Source organism: Tamandua tetradactyla, chromosome 1 (assembly GCF_023851605.1).
Source record: "Tamandua tetradactyla isolate mTamTet1 chromosome 1, mTamTet1.pri, whole genome shotgun sequence".
In the NCBI taxonomy this organism is placed as follows: Eukaryota; Metazoa; Chordata; class Mammalia; order Pilosa; family Myrmecophagidae; genus Tamandua; species Tamandua tetradactyla.
Genome location: NC_135327.1, coordinates 163206536 through 163219502, shown reverse-complemented (window position 1 = coordinate 163219502; position 12967 = coordinate 163206536). Strand labels below are relative to the sequence as shown.

The 12967-nt window shown below is 37.0% G+C and overlaps 1 protein-coding gene across 15 annotated transcripts in view; it reads left to right on the top strand.

Annotated features, from left to right (window-relative positions):
• The window catches only part of CADPS2 (calcium dependent secretion activator 2), a 617203-nt gene that overhangs the window by 359521 nt on the left and 244715 nt on the right, over positions 1–12967 (top strand). The window lies entirely within an intron of this gene.

The following is a 12967-nucleotide window of genomic DNA, read 5'->3' as shown; positions in this document are numbered from 1 at the left end:
TCTTCCACATTTAAGGATCTTTGTGATTGTATTTGGCCCACCTGGATAATCCAAAATAATCTCCCTATTTTAAAGTCATCTGCTTAACTACCTTCATTCTCCTTTGCCGTGTAACTTAGCATTTCCACAGGTGCCGGGGATAAGCACGTGGACATCTTCGCGAGGCCATTATACTGCCAACCACAGTCTAGAAATGGAAAAATGAAAGTTTCGTAGGTTTTTGGAGTGTGCTGTGCAAATGACACAAATTCCAGCATTTGTTCTCATTTTTCTGTTATTAAATCTTGGCAATACTTTAGTTGATGAGTTTTTTCTCTGTTCGTGTGAATCAGTTTGGTTTGCACTTCTATTTGTAATTTCTCTAAGCATCCATTCATCTACCCACAAACTACTTACTGTCTCCTAGAGGATGTCATGGGAATTGTAATTAAGAGTAGTTCCGTTAAATTGCTCTCTGTACAAAAGATGAGCAAGAAACAATAGTTCCTGTTCTCGAGGAGCATACTCTGCTAAGTGCATTCTGCATGCCTCTTTGTATAGTGGTTTGTTAAGAATAACTCTCACACCTTGTTTTTCTTTACTTTTTGCTCTGCCCAACCCCCCATCATGCCAAAACAAAGTTTTAATCTTGATCTTTAACAAGCTAATGTCAGGGAAAAAGTACGTCAGTAAGACAATCTTTTTTCTCTTATTATGCTGTTATTCAGTGTCATTTTTTTAAAGGCCTTCCTTATCAAGAATGTACGTTATAGAAGGAAGTAAGCATGTGACTCTTTCAGGCCAAGTACACTTTTTGGTAAAAGTTGAGAGTTATATCAATTTCATATTGTAAATTCCAGGATTTTTTTTTGGCTTTGAAAATAAAGGGAACTGGATTTAGCCTATGAACAAGAAGGTTGACAGAAGATTTAATGCTAATCTTTCAGTATACAAAAGAGCATTGTGTGACTGAGAGTGAGCAGGTGTTCCTTGTTTTGACTAAGAAAGGGCAGGGGCAGTGATATTAAATCAAAGGAGAAGTAATTTAGACTAAGCAATCTCAAATGTACTAAAACACTGGAAAATGTTACTAAGGATGTAGATTTGTCTCAGAAAAATCATCAGCTTCATATTCTTCTCCCAGCAGAAATTCAGAGGCTCCTATTTTGGAGGAAGTATGTTCTAGTTACCATGTGCTAAAGAAGTATTTATTGCCATGAAGCAAATTCAGTTAGTGCTTTCGAGGTATATGCTATCTCCAGGTCCTAAACTCTCAAGAAAGTGCTTGAAAGGTTGACAAACTCTATGAATTAAGAATCTTTGCTACACTGTGAAATCCCTGTCAGATGAATGAAGAAGATGGAGAAATGTCAACTAAATCCCAAAAGTCAAGGTTTCTCTTAGAGATAGGCTCTACTTATCTGGAGAAATGTTCTTTCAGACATTTGCTTTAAAATACCCTATGTCTGCAGGACATCTGTTTGTCGGCAAAAGAGAATTATAATAAAAAACTGAAACATGATATTGACTATTCAATAGCATTTTTAAATCAATTCTTGCTCTGTTTTAAAGTATGTTTTTAAAGCCAGTTCATCTCATAGTGGGATATGAGCCACATCCTCCTGTAGATTCCCAGGCTGTATCCAGCTGGAGAGAAGGGATTATTCTTTATTCAGGATTATGAAAATTTGATTATGCCATTGCCTGCCTTAAAACATCTTTTGACCATATGTTTTTTATAGGATAAAATACAAACTCCCTAGCAAGGCGTCATTCTTTTATAGTCTATGCCTAATGTTCCTATCTGATCTTGTCCCTTAGCATTACCTCTGATTTCCTTTCCTACTTCACCTTATTGACCCTAGCCTCAGCCTTCCTACTTTTTGCCAGTTGCCCTTTTTAGTGGAAGGTTTCCTTACCAGCTTTCCCAGCCTTGCTTATTTAAGGCTTAAATGTAGTCTTTCCACATTCCTCAAGCAGAATTTATCCCTGAAAACATTGTACTCTGGCTTCACCTAAACTTCTCTTGCCAAGGTATATGGTGACCTTCCAATGCTTCAACCATGTGATAACTTTTCAGCCCTTAATGTACTAGACTTCTATGACGAGCATTTGGCCCTACTGGCCACTTCTTACTTCCCAAAGCACTCCCCTGCCCTTGGCTTAGCACATCATACTCTGGAGGATTTTTTCCCCTACCTCCCTGGCACTCTGATCACAATTATAACCATGCTCTTCCTTTATCTAAATCTTAAAAGTCAGTGTTCTCAAGAGCTCTGCCGTTGGCTTTTGAGGAGATAAAGAGAATTGACATGGAAGAAAATATAATGGCCTTGGTAATAAATGAAATTCTTTTAGTGGCAAGCAAAAGAAACTGACTAAGGGTTGGTCAAGGGAACAAAGGAAGAGTTGAACAACCACACTTGGGAAAGGATTAGCATCTAGGGCAGTGGTAAGAATGTCAGTATCAGAATCTTAGGCTCTTTGCGAGTGTGCTGCTGTTAAAACTGGTTTCGTTTTAACAGCCCCTATGTCTTTATCTCTCAGTTCCTTCCCTGTGTCTTTTATTTTGTAAATCTTGCCTGTTCTTTTAGACTCCCAAGTGAAGGCAGCCTATGTTCAAAAACTGTACCATCTTTGAGCTAGCATTGTACTGATTGTTTTACCATCAAACTGCAGTGTAATTATTGTGGCCATATGTGTTTGGGTTTTTTTTTTCCTCTTCACTCAGCAAAGAAGTATTTATGGAAAAAGGCTGTGAATTGTTTATCTAACCATAAGGCCTATTTATACATGTAGTACTCTCAGTTTTTCTAGCTCATAATAGGAATCCAGGTATTTGTTGAAACATAATTTAGAAATTTGAAAGGTCATGGATTGACAGGTCACAGTTTAGTTAAGGTGAAATATGCATAATGCACATGCATCTCAATAGAGAAAGTAGTATAGAGATGCCAACTTATACAAGTGTACTTCAAGAGAAAGATCCTTCTGAACCTCATGTTACTCTAACATAAGTATATGTGTATGCATTTTTACATTTTATGTTTTTATTTATCAGTATGTTAAATTTAAGAATTTTAAACAAAGTCTAAAAAGTCATTTTGTCTTTTTCATTAATACCTTACCAAAGATGACAAGTGAGATTGACATTTTATCATGAAGAAAATATATAAGATTTATACATAAGATAAGAAATTATGGGATTTGTTGAGTAACATGCTAACTGGCAAAATACTTAAAATATTGGGGACAAAAATAAACTAGAAGCAGCAAAAATGTGTATAGAAAGGTTATAACAAATGAATAGCAAAGAACAAAATACTTTGCTAAATAATACAACAGAGCTACCATTTAATTGATCTGAGTCTAAAATACAAAAGGGAACAAAAAATATTTTAATTGTGACCATCAGTATCAGACATACCTCTCTGAACATGAGGTCAATCCTACTGAAGTAGAACTGCTTATCATGAAAGTATTTTTCTTTGAGCATTTATGTACTTGATATATTTTAAAGCAAAACACTGTATTAGTGTATTATTTTCTGTGCTATTAAATGCTGTAACAAACAAGTCACAGACTTTCAGTAGTTTAGCACAGTAGCACCCATGTAACCATTTGCTATGGATGTTCCTGACAGCGGGTGGCTTTCTCCCATGGGGTGACTGTAATCTATGGCTCTGATAGTATCACTTCTTCCTATTATCATTCTATCCCTTGGCTGTGGAGCATTTTCCTGTTTTTGCTAACTCTCAGTTTCTGCTCATTTTTTCCATGTTATGATTCTGTAATTTTCTTGAGCCTTGGGGTTCACTGCATTCAACTGACAGATGGAGGAAGAAGGGGTAGAGAAGGTATACCTCTTTCTTAAATGATCTTTGTCCAAAGGTGACACGCATTACTTTTCTTCACACTCCATTGACTTCCCCTAGCAGCAGTTCCATTCTAGTGGGAGCATGAATGCTTGTGGACAGCTAGATGATCTGTCGTGGTTCACCTGTAGAGCTACCAAATAATGCTGCTGCCCTTATTGCCATACATAGAACATATTCACTTCTACTCGAGGCAAACAACCCAAAGGCCTGTCATTCAAAGTTCATCCTCTCCATCTGGTCCAGCTATGACTTCTTTGTGGTTTGATTAACTTAGAAACTAAAATACATGTTAATGGCCTTCCATTTTAGCCTGCCTCACCACTCTGCCCCAGCACAAAACCTAATATATAGTGGTAGGACAGTAACAGAAAGCCACTTTAAGTTTCCTATTTAAAGAAGGAAAAATGGGAAACACACAGTAGTAACAGGCCAATATTACTATGAAGACACCTACCCTGTCAGTATTCAAGGTCTTTTTTTTTTATGTTTTTTTATTGCAAAATATAAGATATTTACAAAGCAAAGAAAGAAAAAAGCAGTAATTGTTAAGTACACTTCAACAAGTAGTTACAAAACAGGTCCCAGAGTTTGTCACGGGCTTCTGTTCCACCATCTCAGATTTTTCCTTTAATCTGCTCCCAAACACTGGAGGCTAAAAGGAATATTAATATAGTGACTCCACAATCATACTCACTTGTTAAATCCTATTGTCTTTGTTATAGCTCCTCCTTCTCCTTTGATCCTTCTCCCAATCCATAGGGATCTTTAGGCAATGCCCATTCTCACTTTTTCATGTTGAGAAGGGATGTCAACACTGAAGGATAGGAAAGTGTAATTAATCGATAATCTTGAAGAGGCTGGTCCCTCTGACTTTCAGGTTGTATCTGACCTAGGAACCCTCTGGGAATTATAGGTTCCAGGAAGGCAAACCTAGTACTTGAAACCTTTAGATAGTTTCAGTTTAAGCCAAGTTCTTTTTATCCTGTATATAAAAAGGACTCTTTTCTCATTATCCTCTATGATTATTCTCCATCACCCTTTAGTGCTTGGCACATTAGGAGCATCATCCTTGTCCATTATTACCCATGGCTAAATCACTAAAGGAGCATGACCACTCCCTGTTTTTGCACTTTGCAACCCTAAAGGCTGTTTTATGGGCTGTGTGTGTGTTTGTGTGTTTGTGTGCATGTGTAGCTATGTATGTATGTATGTATGTCTATTTCAGTTCATTTGAATCAGAATCCCAATAAGCTCCATATGTGGAAATTGGTTGATTTTTCTCTTAAATCTCCTTTAATCCTCAGGATTTATTTCCATCTCTCTCTCTCTCTCTTTCAATCTCTCTTCCTTTTACTCTGTCACTCTCTCATACTTTCACTCTCTGTCACTCTCCTTTTCTCTGGCAGTTTATTTGTTGAAGATACTTCTTCATTAGCCCTGTAGAGTTTCCTATAGTCTAGATTTTGCTAATAACTTACCCATAGTGTTAGTTAGCATGTTCTTCTGTTCCTTGTGTTTCCTGTAAATGGGTAGATTGATCAGAAGACTTGTCCACAGCGTTTTGCAAAGACTCTATGGTGCTTTGGAGCTGTATGTACTCCAGAAAAACTTACTCTATTCCTGTGAGTGTGAATCCATTGTAGGTAGGACCTTTTGATGAGATTACTTCAGTTATTATGTGACACAAGTCAATCAGGATAGGTCTTAAACCTACTACTAGAAATTTGTATGAGCAAAAATAAAATTCAGACAGAGAGCCATTTGAGGGAGCAGCTAGAAGCTGAACATCAGTGGAGCCTGAAGGAGAAAGGAGAGTACAGGATAAACCACAGTATGCATTGCCATGTGTGCTAGTTTGAATCCCCAGAAAAGCCATGTTTTAATCCTGACCCAATCTTGTGGGGGTAGCCATTTCTTTTAATCCTGCTTCAATAATGTATTTTGGAAACTTTAGTTTCTCTCCATGGAGATGTAAAATGCCCAATTATGGGTGTGACCATTTGATTAGCTGGAGATGTGACTCCACCCATTCCAGTTGGGTCTTGATTAGTTTACTAGAATCCTTAAAAAGGGAAACATTTTGGAGAAACAACAGAGCCAATAGAAACTTCAGAGCAGAGTTGATGCAAATGCCAATACTTGGAGAACAGAGACACAGATGTTTGGAGATGCTTGGAGCCCAGTAGACTTCTCCATGAGATGTTAAGCAAGTCAGAACCTGGAGAGAGCCAAGGGAAGATGAAAGTCTTGATTTCCAGAGGAACAAAGTGAGAAACCCCCATAGGAAGAGAGACTGAAAGCAATGGAGCCCAGGATCAAGAGACCAGCAAGGGACCTGCATGCCTTCCCAGCTAACTGAGATGTTACAGACATATTGACCTTTCTTGAATTAAGGTATCTTTCCCTGGATGCCTTAGTTAAGACATTTTCCTAGCCTTCAAACTATAACCTTGCAAGTTAATAAATTCCCCTTTTTAAAAAGCCATTCTGTTTCTGGTATATTGCATCCTGGAAGCTTTAAGATTAATACACCATGTGATGGAAGTGTCAAGATTGCCAGCAGCCAGCCCTAGAATGCCAATCTTCAGGAAGAAAGCATCACCTTGATGAGGCCTTGATTTGGACTTCTCCTAGCCTCAAACCCATAAGTCAATAAATCCATTGTTTAAGCCAAACCATTGTATGGTATTTGCTTTAGCAACAAGGAAGCAAAAACAGTTTAGGTTCCAGGAATTCTGGGTGCTGCTATTGCAAAACTGAAAAATGTGGAAACAACTTTAGAATTGGGTAATGAGTACAGGCTGGAAGACTTGTAGGCTGGTTATTAGAAAAATAATTAGGTTTCTTTGAGGAGATGGTTGGGAGAAATATGGATGCTAAAGGTACTTCCAATGAGGACTTAGAAGCAACTGAGTTATGTACTATAGGAAACTGGAGGAAAGGCAATCAATGTTATAAAGTGGCAAAAGACCTGGTGAAATTTAGAATTGATGTTAGATGGAAGGCAGGACTTGAAAGCAAGGAAACTTGGATATTTAGCAAATGGAGTTGCCACTGCTTGGTTTAAGACCCATGACCCCTGTTTTCTTTCTAATTTCTCCCTTTTGGAATAGGAAAATTCATCCTATACCTGCCCCATCATTGCCTATTAAAAGAAGATAACTTTTTTTCTAGTTTTCACAGATCCACATACAGAGAGGAATTGTGCCCCAGGACAGACAGCATCCATAGCCCATTTTGGTGAGACTTTGTACTTAGTATTGATACTGAAATGACTTAAGGCTTTTGGATGTTATGATGGAATACATGTATTTTGCATGTAGAAAGAAAATGTCTTTTGTGGGTACACAGAACAAACTGTGATGGCTTTGAGCTATGTTACAATAGGGTTAAATTTGACATCCTAAATAAATATAGTAGTCATATTTTGCTTGCTACCCACTTAAATTGATTATGATGCACATACACTTTCCCTGTACACCCTAATGCTCTCCCATAGTTTTTTGTACTTGTTGCCACTTAAATCTTTGTACATTGCATGTCCAAAGCCATAGATTTACCATTCTTTTTTATGTGTTTGCATTTTAGCACCAGTAGGAAGTAAGAAATTACATACCAAACAATACAATAGAGTAATAGTGTATTTATATTTACCCAAATGGTTACTGTGGTAGTTAGGTTCATGTGTCAACTTGGCCAGGTGAAGGTGCCTAGTTCTCTTGCTGTGGACATGAACCAATGGCATATGAAGTTCATCTGTTGCTGATTACATACCTGCAGTTGGCTAGAAGGCATGCCTGCTGCAATAAATAATGTTTGATTTAATTGGCTGGAAGCGTAAATTGGAGAGCTCTACATAGCAGAGCTCAAGCAGCTCCACATACCTTGTCTCAACACTCACAGCTCAGCCCAGGCTTTTGGAGATGCAGAAAGGAATCACCCCAGGGAAAGTTGTTAGAACCCAGAGGCCTGGAAAGAAGACCAGCAAAGATCACTCTGTGCCTTCCCTTGTAAGAAAGAACCTCAGTTGAAAGCTGCCTTTCCTCTGAAGAACTATACATTTTTAACTAAATAAATCCCCTTTTATTAAAAGCCAACCCATCTCTGGTGTGTTGCATTCTGGCAGCTAGTAAACTAGAACAGTTACCTTTTATGGCAGGTCTTTTTTTCTTTATGCTTTTTTGAACCACTGTCTAGTGTTCTTTCTTTTCAGTCTGAAGAACTCCCTTTAGTATTGCTTGTAGAACAGGTCTATGGTGCTGAACTCCCTCAGCTTTTGTTTACCTGAGAATGTCTTAGTCTCCCCCTCATTTTTGAAAGAGAGTCTCTCCAGATATAAAATTCTTAACTCAGTTGTTTTCTTTCAGCACTCTAGGGGTTTCAGCCCACTGCCTTCTTATCTTCACGGTTTCTGATGAGAAATCAGCATCACTCAATCTAATGATGTTGAGACTCCCTTAAATGTAGCACACTGCTTTTCTTTTGCAACTTTCAGAACTCCTTCCTTGTCCTTTATATTCAGTAGTGTAATTGGTATATGACAGGTTATATATTTCTACATGTTTATGCTGTTTGGTATTCTCTGAGATTCTTGGATGTACATATTCAAGTCTTTTGCTAAGTTTGGAAAGTTCTCTGTCATTATTTTTTTTTTTACTATTCCTGCTGCATTTCACTCTTTTTTCCCATTTGGGCTCCAATAATGCAAATATTGGTGTGCTTGATTGTGCCCCATAGCTGTCTTAGGCTATTTTCATTTTTAATATTTTTTTCTTTCTCCTCCTCAGCCTGACTCATTTCAAGTGTCGTGTCTTCAGGTTCACTGATTCTTTATTTTTCCAGCCCCAGTGTGTTCCTGAAACCCTCCTGGGTATTTTTTGTTTCAGTTATTGAGGTCTTCAACTCCAGTAGTTCTGTCTGGTTCCTTTTAAAAGTGTCTGCTCTTTTACCTAGATTCTCATATTGCTCATTCATTGTTTTGATTGGGATTGTGTTTAATCTGTGTAATGATATAAAACAAATTATATTAGGTACCTTTTCATTCTGCCTGGCCTAGTCATAAGTTTCCCTAGTGATGGACCACTCCCAGTTTACCCTTCCTGGGCAAAACCACAATTAGCAAGACCTGCACCTCTGCATGGTTTAGGGTGATAAAGGACTCTGCTTCTTTCTTTACTGAAAATCCTCTGCCACTTCTACCCTCTCACACTGCATGTTTTACTCCAGGTACTCCCCTCTCTCTTCCTGAGCCTTTGATCTAACTAAGGTGTTATTTCAGGCACTCTGCTGGCTGGCTATGTGTATTTGTGCCTCATCACCCAAAGAATCTTCATGTAACATCCAAGACAATCTTTAAATCACTTTTGGTAGAACTGACATCTAAACAATATTGAGTCTTCCACTCAATGAACATGGAATGCTCTTTCATTTATTTAGGCCTTCTTTGATTTATTTTTAACAATGCTTTGTAATTTTCTGTATATGAGTCCTTTACAACCTTGGTTAAATTTTTTTGTAGATATTTGATTCTTTTAGTTGTTGTAGTAAATGGAATTTTTTTCTTTTCAGAATGTACACTACAAGTGTGTAGAAACACTGCTGATTTTTGAATATTGAGCTTATACCCTGACACTTTACTGAATTAGTTCTAGTAGCTTTTTTGTGGACTTTTTCAGGATTTTGCAGATACAAAATTATGTCTTCTGTAAAGAGGGAAGGTTTTTCTTCTTGCTTTCAAATTTGAATGCCTTTGTTTCTTTGTCTTGCCTAATTGCTCTGAATAGAACTTCTAGCACAATGTTGCATAACAGTGGTGACAGTGAACATCCTTCTCTTGTTTTTGAACTTAGAGGAAAAGCTTTATCTTCTGCTATTGAATTTAGTAGTGGATTTTTCCTGTATGCCCTTTATCCTGTGGAGACCGTTTCCTCCTATTCTTAGTTTTCACCAAGAAGGGGGTTCCTTCTTTGCTTTAATTAATACGATCATGTTTTTCTTTCCCCTTCATCCTGTTAGTGTGGCATAGTACGTTAATTGATTTTATTTTGAACCACATTGCATACCTGAGTTAAAGCCCACTTAGTCCTGTTGTATAATTCTTTTAATCTGCTGTTGGATTAGGTTCATTAGTACTTTGTTGAGGATTTTTGTGTCTATATTCAAAAGGAATGTTGGTATGTAATTTTCTTTTCTTGTGATATCTTAATTTGGTATTGGTATGAAGGTGATATTGGCCTCACAGACCGAATCAGGGTGTTTTCCCTCCTTTTCAGTTTTTGGTAAAGGTTTGAGAAGGATTGGTATTAATCCTTCTTGGAAAGTTTGGTAAAATTAACCTGGATTTTTCTTTGTCAGGATTTTTTTTTGTTTAGTCTATCCAGTAACGTAATCTTTTTTTCTTAAACATTTTTATATTGTGAAATATACCACATATTCAGAAGAGTGATAAATTTCAAAATACAGCTGAACAAGTAGTTAGAGAGCAAATGTCAAAATGTGATATGAGTTACAGTTCCACAAGTTCAGGTCTTTTCTTCTAGCTGTTCTAATTCACTAGAGACTAAAAAGAAACGTCAATATTCAGTAGCCATAATCATTTGTTAAATCCTATCTTCTCTGTTATAACTCCTCCCTCTTATTTGATCCTTCTCCCAATCTTCAGGGAAATTCAGGAAATGACCATTCTCACTTCTTCATGTTGAAAAGGGGTGTCGCCGTTTTGGGGAAGGGGAATGCAACTAGTTGATATTCTTGGAGAGACTGGTACCTCTGGTTTTCAGGGCTTACTTGGCATAGGAACAGTCTAGAGGTTTTAAATTTCTGAAAAATAACCTTAGTGAGTGGAACTTTTGTAGAATCTCAGAGTCCTGGGTATTCTTTAGGGTTTTCAGGAATAGTGATGGTTGGGGTTTAGTGTACCATGGCAATTTGCAGTATTTAGCTGAAGCTTGCATAAGGGTAACCTCCAGAATAGCCTCTCAACTGTGTTTGAATTCTCTTAACCACTGAAACCTTATTTTGTTCCATTTCTTTCCCCCATTTTGGTCAAAAGGGCATTATCAATCTCGTGATGCCAGGGTCAGGCACATCTGTTGGGAGTTTTTTTTTTTTTTTTATTACTGATTCCATCTCTTTACTAGTTATTCGTCTTTTGAGAACTGCTGTTTCTTCTTGAGCCACTGTGGGTAGTTGTATGTTTCTAAGAATTTGTCCCTTTCATCTAGGTTATCTAATTTGTGAATGTATACAGGTTATTTTTAAGACTAGGTTCAGAGGCACTCTGCCAATAGAAATTCTCTTAGGAATGTACTAGACTTCAAACCTCTGAATTTCCATTTGTTCTACGTGTGCTTGTTTATGTCTTTATCGGTCACAGTCTGAACAGAAAGACACAATTCCAGATCTTTCACGTGGGGGGAATTTAATACAGGAATTAGCTACACTTGTGATAGAACAGAGACGCTACACAGTTGATGAGGAGGAAACGTAGAGATTAGCAGAACCTGGAAACTGCTGCACATTCAAGGGATCGAATGACAGTAGGTGGAGGTCATATTGTCAGAGCTCTGATAAGAGACTGAACTTCTTAAGAGGTCCCAGCCATCCATATTCTTTCATCTTCATGTGTCCTGTAATTGTCACACAGTGAATGCTCAAATAGTAACTTAATTGGACAGATCTCTAGAATAAATCCAACCCCTGACCTCAGAAATGAGGGAAATAAAATGTGGCAGAAATGGTGGTATTCTATAACTTGGGTGATCCTTAATTTGCCAGGCCACTGCAATTAGTTATTTTAGTACCTCATTTAGTAACCTAGCATTGACATTTAGAGAATGAGAATTGTCAGAGTTTTTTATTTAAATTTTCTCTTCCTCTATAAAAATTTTAGACATTGGAAAAATGCCATTTTTTTAATAAACGTAGAAGGAAGATTTAAAGAAGAATAAAGTCTGTAGATGGCTACTGTAAAAAAAGAAGAAAAAGAAGGGGTTGGAGCAAGAGGGAGAAAAAGATTTCCAGACTTGTTAGGGAAATAGCAGCCACAACTCCAGAGAATATGAAGCTCTTAGTCTTTGATTTTTTTTTGGAATCACCTTGTAAAGTTTATAATGTCATTTCTTTTCCTGTGGGTGTGAACCAAAACTATCAACTTATTTTTCTTTACTGTCATTTAATATATATATATGTAAAGTATTCTGCTGGATATCTTATCCAAAGGGAAGTAATTCTAGAATATGATCATAAATTTTGAAAGCATCACAAATGCCATTTAGTCTGTTCTTGGTTATGCCTTTATGCACTTGTGAATATAGATATGCTGGATTAAACATAGCTATGGCTCTTAGGATAGGCTTGAGAAAAGCCTCAAAATAGTAGCTACATTTAACAACTTGCAAGTTGAGAATATTTGGAGATTCTTTTTTGACTATGCTGTCCTTCCTGGAGAGAAAGAGAGCCTTGCTTGAAGAAAATTTCTCCATGAACGTTTTCACTCCTACATAGAAGTGAAGATTTGGGGGAGTGGGGGAAGTGGGGGTCCAAGCCTTCCAAATTTAATTACCATGTATGCTTTCAAAACACTTAAACATGATTATAATTCTTCGATTTACAACTTGGGGCATTTTTACTTTTCATGTTGGTTTAAAATAAGAGCAGCTTAGAATTAAGTACATGACATTTCCTATATTTCTTTGATTTGCCCTTCCAATTATAGTATTCCTCATTTGAAAATATCTGTTAAGGTTTAGATATGGCACATGTCTAAATTGTGTCATGACTGCCTGAAAAGAGGAAAATTCCTTGTTTTATCCATATAGAACCTAATATCCAAAGAGTAGCCCTTTCCTTCTTATATTCCTTCTTTGTGATGCTTTAGCATTATAAAATGATCACTTGGTAATTTGACAGTTTTATTAAAAATAATAACTTTGTTTCAGTCGTTATAATATCTTTATTGTTTGGAAAACATCTAGTCAGGAGAAATTCTTATGTGGTATTGATCTAGAAGAGAAAATGTGCTGTGATAAATCCTTTCTATCTCTGATTGGATTTCCATTAGTATTAGTTTATATTTTGCTATGAAAATATTAAAATACAAGGCATTTTTC